The sequence below is a fragment of the Lepidochelys kempii genome, chromosome 14, assembly GCF_965140285.1.
Source record: "Lepidochelys kempii isolate rLepKem1 chromosome 14, rLepKem1.hap1, whole genome shotgun sequence".
Classification (NCBI taxonomy): Eukaryota; Metazoa; Chordata; order Testudines; family Cheloniidae; genus Lepidochelys; species Lepidochelys kempii.
In genome coordinates, this window is record NC_136393.1 from 40,403,932 (window position 1) to 40,414,586 (window position 10,655).

Below are 10,655 nucleotides of genomic sequence, written 5' to 3' on the forward strand. Positions count from 1 at the left end.
ACAGAACAAGGAGTAATGGTCTCAAGTTGCAGTGGGGGAGGTCTAGGTTGGATATTAGGAAAAACTATTTCACTAGGAGGGTTGTGAAGCACTGGAATGGGTTACCTAGGGAGGTAGTGGAATCTCCATCCTTAGAGGTTTTTAAGGCCTGGCTTAACAAAGCCCTGACTAGAATGATTTATTTGGGGATTGGTCCTGCTTCGAGCAGGGGGTTGGACTAGATGACCTCCTGAGTGTTAGGGGGCTTATTCCTTCACCCACTTACTTCCCTGGTCCTTCTCGCATGAACAGAGAGCAACAATATCCGAAGTCCAAAGGTGCAAACAATTCGATGTTTATTGGGATGAACTTCCAGCAAGCATGATTCCAGTTTCCTTCCTTAGTGTCCCCCTTCCCAGCTCTGACACCACAGAGCCTGACACCTGTGTCCTTGTTCCCATTCCTGCCCTTAGCCAAACATGATTCCAATTTCCCCACCCCCATTCCCTGTTCCCATTTCTCCCATTAGCAAAACATGATTCCAGTTTCCCCACCCCCATTCCCTGTTTCCATTTCTACCCCACACACCCACTTCCTGATTGACTGCAGACTATATAGTAAAACTTGAGTTCCGCTTAGCTATACCTTAACCAATCATTTTCCTGAAATTTAACTAACCAATCCTAACATATTGTAACATGATTATGTAATGAATTATATCCCACCACCTTAATTAGTTTACACCCAGCAAAATTAATTATGTCGCAGACAGAAACAATCACAGAACCAGACAGAGATTATACAAACAATGGGGAAATGGGGACTACAGTGATAGAACAAATACAGAAATGAGGATTTCACATCCCAGCTATTGATAAGTGAGTTCTTGCCAGACAGGATGCTATCAAACTAAGTTTCCTTTTACATCTTCTAGGCATTGCCCTTTCTCTGGAGGCGATAGGCATTATCAGGACAGGATTTTATTCCTAACAGCGCAATAGCACCTTCTTTCAATGTGACTAGTTTGGAATGTGAGGATGTGACCGTTCGCTTCCCAGTTTATGGCTGCCTCTTCTGCTTAGCCAAAGGCCTTAGCCTAAGAACAGGGCCTCAGACTGTCACAGTAAGAGAAGGACCTTACACCAGCAGACAGTGATTTTGATTCTTTCTTTTATTCCTCTATAACTAGCCAAGTGATAAGAATACACTTAAATTCTTAGAGTATAGGCCTTTACAGACAAGCCTGAATATCTATATCCTCACACTGAGGTCCCTTCCAACCCTTATATTCTATGATGGTCAGTTCTGGAAACATGTTCCATTTGTGACAACTTTTATCCCCCCTGCCCCTGTCTGGCATTGCATCCCTGCAATTCTTAACCCAGGCTCCTACCCCTGACTTTGCCCCTTTGACTCTCTCCTTCCCTTGCTTCCACCTGTCTGACCCATTTCTGGAAACAGTTTGGCCCCTGAACACATTCTGTCATCTCTCCCCTCCCATTTGGGCTCCCTCTGTCTACCCTTCCCCCCACCCCCTTTGTAGCAGAGTCTGAGGGTGACTGAAGGCAGTGGCTGCAGCAGATATCACAGAGCAGGTCCAGATGCTGAAGCAGGCTCAGGAACTGCCAAGCAGCCAGCAGAAGGGAGTGGTTGGTAACCCTGCTCCTTGATAGTTGCCCTGCAGTAAGTCACTCTCCCCAGTGGACAAACCTCAGAAATCCTGAGTTAGGTCTGCCAAAACTCCCCAGCGTGGAAGTGAGGGTTCACGCTACAGCACAAGGAGACTCTGGAATGCAAAACGCTGCAGAAGTAAAGTCACCCCAAAACTTAGCCTCAAAACCTGTTGTTCCACCCAGCCTTTCCCTACCCTTGATTGGTCCTCTGAGCTAGCCTGGGGCAATTAGTCAGAAAATCAGTGAAACTCCTCTTTTGGCTAAGCTCAAACCAGATTTGAATGGAGGCTGACGATTTCAAATAGTACTCCTGAGGGAATTCTGCACCAAAATTTAAAAATTCTGTACCAAAAAAATAAAAATTGTGCAAACCAAATCACCAAATACATTGAAATAAATTACCAAAATAATTGAAAATGGTGTGATTATATTGTTATTGTGTTACTGTGTCATTTTGAAAAATAAAATATGCTTAACTTCTCAGAATTTTAAAATATTTACTTTTTCGGTACAGAATTCCTCAAGAGGACCAGGGTTCTGTGTGGTGCAATCTGGGTGCGGGCAGCTGAGTGGGGGTGGGGGGCAGGTATGTGTGAGAATCTGGATATACAGGGGCTTGGTGCGGGGTTCTGGGTGCAGGGGGACTGGGACTCTACAGGGGAGTCCAGGTGAAGGTGGTTAGGGCTCAGTGTGTGTGTGCGGGGGGGAGGGGTTGGGGGAGTGGGACTTGGTGGGTCAGGCTGCCGCTGTTTGGGGTTCAGTGGGTTAGAGATCGGGGGGGGCTCCCTATGCATGGTATGAGGCTCAATGGGCAGGGTTTGGGGGGCTTGGTGGGGGGATTCTGGGTGCGAGGGGCTCCTGATGCACGGGGTGAGGCTTGGGGGTGGGGGTTTGGGTTCAGGTTGCTTGATGAGGGGTTCTGGGTGTATAGGGCTCCCAACGCAGAGGGGCTCAGTGTGGGGTGCAGGTGGGAGAAGGGGTCAATGTATGGGGAGCTGCTCCCCCTGTCTGCCCAACCCCCATCTATCTAGAACCCCCACACGCAGCCCCCCCACTGACCTTCATCCCCTCTCACCTGGAACCCCCCCACCGAGACCCCTTCACAGTGCAGAGCTTCCTGCAGGCAGGGGAAGTTCCTGGGGGTTGATCTGACCCAGCCCTGGTGGCACCTTAAAGACTAACAGATTTATCTGGGCATAAGCTTTCGTGGGTAAAAAAACCACGTCTGCATCTGAACTGCTTGTTGTTTTTGTGGATACAGACTAACACGGCTACCCCCTGATACTTGAATTCATAGTTTAGAATCTTCTTCGTTAATTGTATCTTTAAGGCAGGGGGAGATGGGAACCTACAAGGATGAAGTGACCTGTAGCTCACGAAAGCTTATGCTCAAATAAATTTGTTAGTCTCTAAGGCGCCACAAGTCCTCCTTTTCTTTTTACAAAGATCCTGGAACTGCTGAGATGTTTCTTACAGACACTTGAGACAGGGTAGGTGTTTGTTTTCTCCTTTGATTTGTGTTTCAGTTGTGAGTCTTCTCTGGGTATGCTGTTATGGTGGGCAGCCTGTTTCAGTGGCCTGAGGCACATGGCCACAGACCTGGGATCTCCGGAGTACTTGTTCCTACTGTGGGTGATGTCCAGCATCACATGGGAACCAGCACTAAGTCTTCCACAAAACTCAGGCTCCGATGTGGGGAAGCAGTTCTGCAGCAGGGAATTTGCTTCCCAGTCCCAAGCATTGTGGAACAGGTTTCTAGTAGTGCCAAGCCGTGCAGAAGAACTGCAGCCACTGCAGTAGCCCAAAGTCTGGTGAGGTTCAACAAGGACAACAAGGACAAGTGCAGAGTCCTGCACTTAGGACGGAAGAATCCCAGGCACCGCTACAGACTAGGGGACCGAATGGCTAGGCAGCAGTTCTGCAGAAAAGGACCTAGGGGTTACAGTGGACGAGAAGCTGGATATGAGTCAACAGTGTGCCGTTGTTGCCAAGAAGGCCAATGGCATTTTGGGATGTATAAGTAGGGGCATTTGCCAGCAGATCGAGGGACGGGATCGTTCCCCTCTATTTGACATTGGTGAGGCCTCATCTGGAGTACTGTGTCCAGTTTTGGGCCCCACGCTACAAGAAGGATGTGGAAAAATTGGAGAGAGTCCAGCGGAGGGCAACAAAAATGATTAGGGGACTGGAACACATGACTTATGAGGAGAGGCTGAGGGGGGAGGGATAACTCAGTGGTTTGAGCATTGGCCTGCTAAACCCAGGGTTGTGAGTTCAATCCTTGAGGGGGCCATTTAGGGATCTGGGGCAAACACTGGGGACTGGTCCTGCTTTGAGCAGGGGGTTGGACTAGATGACCTCCTGAGGTCCCTTCCAACTCTGTGATTCTGTGAACTGGGATTGTTTAGCCTACGGAAGAGAAGAATGAGGAGGGATTTGATAGCTACTTTCAACTACCTGAAAGGGGGTTCCAAAGAGGATGGATCTAGACTGTTCTCAGTGGTAGCAGATGACAGAACAAGGAGTAATGGTCTCAAGTTGCAGTGGGGGAGGTTTAGGTTGGATATTAGGAAAAACTTTTTCACTAGGAGGGTGGTGAAACACTGGAATGCATTACCAGTGGTGGAATCTCCTTCCTTAGAAGTTTTTAAGGTCAGGCTTGACAAAGCCCTGCTGGGATGATTTAGTTGGGGATTGGTCCTGCTCTGGGCAGGGGGTTGGACTGCATGACCTCCTGAGGTCCCTTCCAACCCTGATATTCTATGATTCTATGATGTGCTGGCTGGTGCCTCTGGAGCAGGGGTGTCCTGTCCCTCCTTCCCCCGCTGCTCTTCGGCCATCTGCGGCCGGCCATCTGTCCCCACCCACCTCCCTGCTTGGAACCGCCCCGGCCAAGCTGCTCCTGGGAGCCTCCTGTCTGCTGTGTGGGGGGGCGGGTGTTAGGATATAGATATTCAGGCCTCTCTGCAAAGGCCTGTACTCTAAGAATTTAGGTGTATTCTTATCACTTGGCTAGTGATAGAGGTATAAAAGAAAGAATCAAAATCACTGTCTGCTGGTGTAAGGGCCTTCTCTTACTGTGACAGTCTGAGGCCCTGTTCTTAGGCTAAGGCCTTTGGCTAAGCAGCAGAGGCAGCCATAAGCTGGGAAGCGAACGGTCACATCCTCACATTCCAAACTAGTCACATTGAAATAAGGTGCTATTGGGCTGTCAGGCACTATCAGGACAGGATTGTATTCCTATCATCTCCAGAGAAAGGGAAGTGCCTAGAAAATGTAAAAGGAAACTTAGTTTGATAGCATCCTGTCTGGCAAGAACTCACTTATCAATAGCTGGGATGTGAAAACCCTCACTTCTGTATTGTTTTGTCATTATAGTTCCCACTTTGCTGTTGTTTGTCTGTATAATCTCTGTCTGGTTCTGTGATTGTTCCTGTCTGCTGTATAATTAATTTTGCTGGGTGTAAACTAATTGAGGTGGTGGGATATAATTGGTTACATAATCATGTTACAATATGTTAGGATTGGTTAGTTAAATTTCAGGAAAATGATTGGTTAAGGTATAGCTAAGCAGAACTCAAGTTTTACTATATAATCTGTAGTCAATGAGGAAGTGACGGGGTGGGGGTGGGCATGTGGGGGTGTGAGATGGGAACAGGGAATGGGGGTAAGAAAATTGGAATCATGTTTTGCTAAAGGGGGAGATGGGAACAGGGAATGGGGGTAAGAAAATTGGAATCATGTTTTGCTAAAGGGGGAAATGGGAACAGGGAATGGGAGTAAGGAAGTTGGAATCATGTTTGGCTAAGGGCAGGAATGGGAACAGGGACACAGGTGTAAGGCTTTGTGGTGTCAGAGCTGGGAAGGAGGATACTAAGGAAGGAAACTGGAATCATGCTTGCTGGAAGTTCACCCTAATAAACATCGAATTGTTTGCACCTTTGGACTTCGGGTATTGTTGCTCTCTGTTCATGCGAGAAGGACCAGGGAAGTAAGTGGGTGAAGGAATAAGCCCCCTAACATCTTGGTGCCGTGACTCGGATGCATCGCATTGGATAGGTGAGTGGCAGCCTGTAAGTCCCCCTCCCCAACAGTCCGCGCAGCTGCTTGGAGGGGGTATCGCGAACTCTCGTGATGGTAGTTGCGGGTTCTGGCAAGCCAGGGTAAAGGATTTTTTGGATAAATGGATAAGGGAGGACCAGGGCCCATACCAGGTACAGGGGTCAACCTGGGATAAGATTAAAAAGGAAATGGAGGAAGTGTTAGGGGACCCAGAGGTATGGGGGCCACCCTCCTTGGTATATGGGTAGGGGAAGAAGGTCCCTGCCCATCGGGACTGAATGCCTCCCAGGGAAAAGAGGCACTTCAGTCTGCTTGAGAGGTTTGAAGTAAGGGCAGCATTATGGAAAGCTGCCAGAAATCTTTCAAGTTTGGTGCTGCTTCAGCAAGGGCTGCTGAAGGGTTGTAAATTAGTTAGGGGTAGTGAAAGATGATTTGGCACAAAAGGGTTTAAGGTCAAAAGCAGAGTTAACAGACCACCTTTAGAGACTGGATCTGAGACTTGGTCCTGGGGGAGTGGAGGAAAAAAAAATAAAATAAAAGTTTCAAAGTGCAACCTGCCTTTCCACACTCTTTTGTTTTTCTGAAGTTTTAATGGAGGGTACTTTGGATACTTATGTGAGATGTCAAGAAGGAAGTTTTTGTTTAATGATAAAACCCAGTTATATACATGTAACTGTATGTGCAACTCTGTGCAGTCACATTGGATGGAAGCTTGGTAATTAAATTATCCAAGGGGGTCAGGTAGAGTGGCTACTGTCACCACTATGCTTCTGTCCACAGAAGCCTTTAAAGCTATTCTGAGGGAAAATGGGCCCTTTTCCCACAGAAATGGTCTATAAGGGACTGCTGCAGGCAGCAGGTAGAGAGAGAATCTGAGCAAAATTATTTGACTATTGGGTAATATAATCAAAATCACTAAAGGATGGAAGAGGTTTCTTTTGGAACTTAACTTGGCTGCCCCTGGTTGTGTGTAGTTGTACAAGATGGAAGTGTAATCGGGGTACAGTTATGTAAAAAGAGTAATTACAGTGCAAGGGATGTTAGGCAAAACAGAATTTTGTGTGTATGTGTGCACAGGTAAAAGAAAAGGAAAAGGGGAGGAATGATGGGAACACTGAACCTTGGGATGGCTCTGGGGGATCAGATTGTTGCTTTGGTGGGTTCTGCATGAAAACTCTGTAGGCATGGGGGAGGCAGTTATACCTTGTGTAAAATTAATTTGGCTAATATGATGTTATGGAGGTTAAACTATATGGAAGGAATTTGCATTTTCCCAGGACATGTGCAGTGTATATTGGAAAAGGAGTAAAAGAAATGCAAATAAAACATGGTACTTCATTAAAATCCTAATAGGGCTCCAAAAGGAGCCACAATAGGTTGTGCTTTCTTTTTCAGATCGCTGTGTTTTGGAGCAGGAGATGAAAGTGGAAAGTAATCAGAACTCTGGTGGAAGTAAAATGCTTCCCTTTTAAGACAGTGTCTGAGCTGCTAACAGCTTTGGATCCAAAAGCAAGCTAGTAAGCCTCTGTGTGTAAATGCAAATTACCTAGCTGATGGGCACAAAGGAGCTGCAAATAATGAATACATCCAGTCAGCAAACAAGCTACTAGAAGACTCAGATTATGGCCCTTCAGGAAAGGGAGGTGAAAAAAACAAGTCAAGCCTGAAAATAAGGGGGACAGGTTAACCTTAAGGGGTGTGTGTGTGTGTGTGTGTGTGTACAGTGCTAAAATCTGAAGCTGTGTCTCAGCTATTACCTGAGAATAAACTTAAAGCTTGGTACAGCAGAGAAACTATTGCAAACTTGGTCTGTTGTACAAGAGGGGAAACTGAGGTACACCATCTCATAAATTTCATAAATGACCAGTGAGTGAGGTAATTCACTAGCCTGACTATAGAACAAAATAAGGACAGTCTGGAGGTAATTCTTCTGTTTTTCCTGCAAGTAGCAAGGACATTTGTAAAAGAAAGTGGTATTATTATTAAGCAATAATCTGTCCCCACCATGGGGAAGGAAATTGTTTCTTTTGTTTTTCAGACACTCTACAAGCAAGCTGGCGCCAGCGGAAAAATAACCCAGAATACCATGGATCTATGTTTTGTGTTGTTTGTCTGTGGTGTTTGTCTTGTTGCTGGCATTGTTGTGTTTTAATGAACAGAAAACCTCATGATGTGGGTGGGGGATGGCTTCCAAAGGCTGGCCTTGGGGGGGAAGATGTGTATGGGAATGCAAATTCTCAACTAGGAGGCCAGCACCTGTGTAATAGCTACCGTGGTGCCTGGAAATGGAATGGCAACTAAGGTGGCCCCCACAAGCCCTATGGAAATAATGAAAAGGGGAGGAGCTAACTGGGAATTAATGGAGGTGTGTGTAAAATAGTGTAAATCAATAGAAGATGTTTGGATGTGCCCCTCTCCTATGACTATAGAGGAGCGGGATCAATGGCCTATGCAAGGGGTGGACAATTGGGTGTACTGTGTATAAGGTGTTTTGCTGGGAATGTACATATTACTGGGGGCACAATTACACCAGCCCATAACCAAACTACACCCATCTACATGCTGCTATATGGACTTTGGTGCACAAATGGATCTGTGAATCTTATTGCTGTGAATAAGCCAGGGCTTACTGCCTGATTCCATACCAAGTGGTCAAGCTGGTTTGGACAATATCCCATTTCTCTGTGAACATTCAATGGACTTGTGATATGGACAAAAGCATACAAAACTTGAAGGAGCAGCTTGTTGCAACTGCCAGCAACTGGACACAAGATCGTGACCCCATCGAAGGAGGAGAGGCAGTATTTTGGGGGTGTCTCGGATGTTGGACCATACTGCAGTGGTCAGGACTCGGTGTTGCTGTGGATTTTGTATTGTTAACTGTACTTGTGTTACGTTGCATAGGGAGATAACGTATAAGTAATGTAATAAGCCCTCCAAACCCTGCAGTGTACTAGACAACCCGGACCCAACCTTCTCAGGCCCACTCTAATGGGAAGTCTGGAACACTAATTGGAATAGGTGTGGTATGCCCGTATGAGAGAAGGTGCAGGGCACTATACTACACAAGGGGCAGTGGGACAAATGGAATATCGACACCTTCCACCTTGATGCCTGGCCCTATCAGGAAATGTGTCACCATATGTCCTATGCTTTTCCAGGGATACCTGGGCAGGAGGATCCCAAAAGAAAAAGAAAAAAAAGGGGTGGAGTGTTAGGATATAGATATTCAGGCCTGTCTGCAAAGGCCTGTACTCTAAGAATTTAGGTGTATTCTTATCACTTGGCTAGTGATAGAGGTATAAAAGAAAGAATCAAAATCACTGTCTGCTGGTGTAAGGGCCTTCTCTTACTGTGACAGTCTGAGGCCCTGTTCTTAGGCTCAGGCCTTTGGCTAAGCAGCAGAGGCAGCCATAAGCTGGGAAGCGAACGGTCACATCCTCACTTTCCAAACTCGTCACATTGAAATAAGGTGCTATTGGGCTGTCAGGCACTATCAGGACAGGACTGTATTCCTATCACCTCCAGAGAAAGGGAAGTGCCTAGAAAATGTAAAAGGAAACTTAGTTTGATAGCATCCTGTCTGGCAAGAACTCACTTATCAATAGCTGGGATGTGAAATCCTCACTTCTGTATTGTTTTGTCATTATAGTTCCCACTTTGCTGTTGTTTGTCTGTATAATCTCTGTCTGGTTCTGTGATTGTTCCTGTCTGCTGTATAATTAATTTTGCTGGGTGTAAACTAATTGAGGTGGTGGGATATAATTGGTTACATAATCATGTTACAATATGTTAGGATTGGTTAGTTAAATTTCAGGAAAATGATTGGTTAAGGTATAGCTAAGCAGAACTCAAGTTTTACTATATAATCTGTAGTCAATGAGGAAGTGACGGGGTGGGGGTGGGGGTGGGCATGTGGGGGTGTGAGATGGGAACAGGGAATGGGGGTAAGAAAATTGGAATCATGTTTTGCTAAAGGGGGAGATGGGAACAGGGAATGGGGGTAAGAAAATTGGAATCATGTTTTGCTAAAGGGGGAAATGGGAACAGGGAATGGGAGTAAGGAAGTTGGAATCATGTTTGGCTAAGGGCAGGAATGGGAACAGGGACACAGGTGTCAGGCTTTGTGGTGTCAGAGCTGGGAAGGAGGATACTAAGGAAGGAAACTGGAATCATGCTTGCTGGAAGTTCCCCCCAATAAACATCGAATTGTTTGCACCTTTGGACTTCGGGTATTGTTGCTCTCTGTTCATGCGAGAAGGACCAGGGAAGTAAATGGGTGAAGGAATAAGCCCCCTAACAGCGGGCATTTCATAATTTTATTTCCCTCTTATGCTTATATTTAATTCATTGAGTAGTGAGTTCTAAAATGTCTAATCTGTCCTGGCTGCAGTAATTTTCCTTATTTTTATTACTATTTTGTGCTTTGTCATTAATTATTTAAAATGGTATAATCAAATAATAACATCCTCTTAGAATATAACTTATAGCTTGTACTCACCTGAGCACTGCCAGGTTAAAAAACATTAGCTAAACACATAACTTTAGACCCTGGGCAGATGAAAGTCACTTATTTTCAAGTAGTATTTTTAGTTATATCTGTAAAAAACCCTTAAAATTCATATGAAAATAAATGCAGTTCCAATTATGATACCTAACAGCAATGATGGAGTCAAATGTTCGTGAGTCACATACATGGTTGTGATTGGTAAACATAAATGCCAAAATAATTAGAAAAATAAATTCCCATTCTTAATAAAAGAGAAAAACCCTTCATCATGTATGTTACAATTAAGTAAATACTTTTTTGGGGGAGTGAAAAACAATTGACTAAAATAGAGTAGATAATGGCAGGGACACAGAGTCAGATTTTATTTATTTTTATTATTAACGATAGGGTACAACGTATCAAACTTGTGTTTCTGATATCTGTGTTAAAGC

General features: G+C 45.3%; 2 protein-coding genes across 2 annotated transcripts in view; both read left to right on the top strand.

The window, feature by feature from the left end:
* LOC140904638 (uncharacterized) overlaps positions 1-10,655 on the top strand; it is an 819,798-nt gene that overhangs the window by 323,648 nt on the left and 485,495 nt on the right.
* LOC144929355 (C-type lectin domain family 2 member D2-like) overlaps positions 1-10,655 on the top strand; it is a 287,754-nt gene that overhangs the window by 156,765 nt on the left and 120,334 nt on the right. The gene's annotated exons all lie outside the window — the stretch shown is intronic.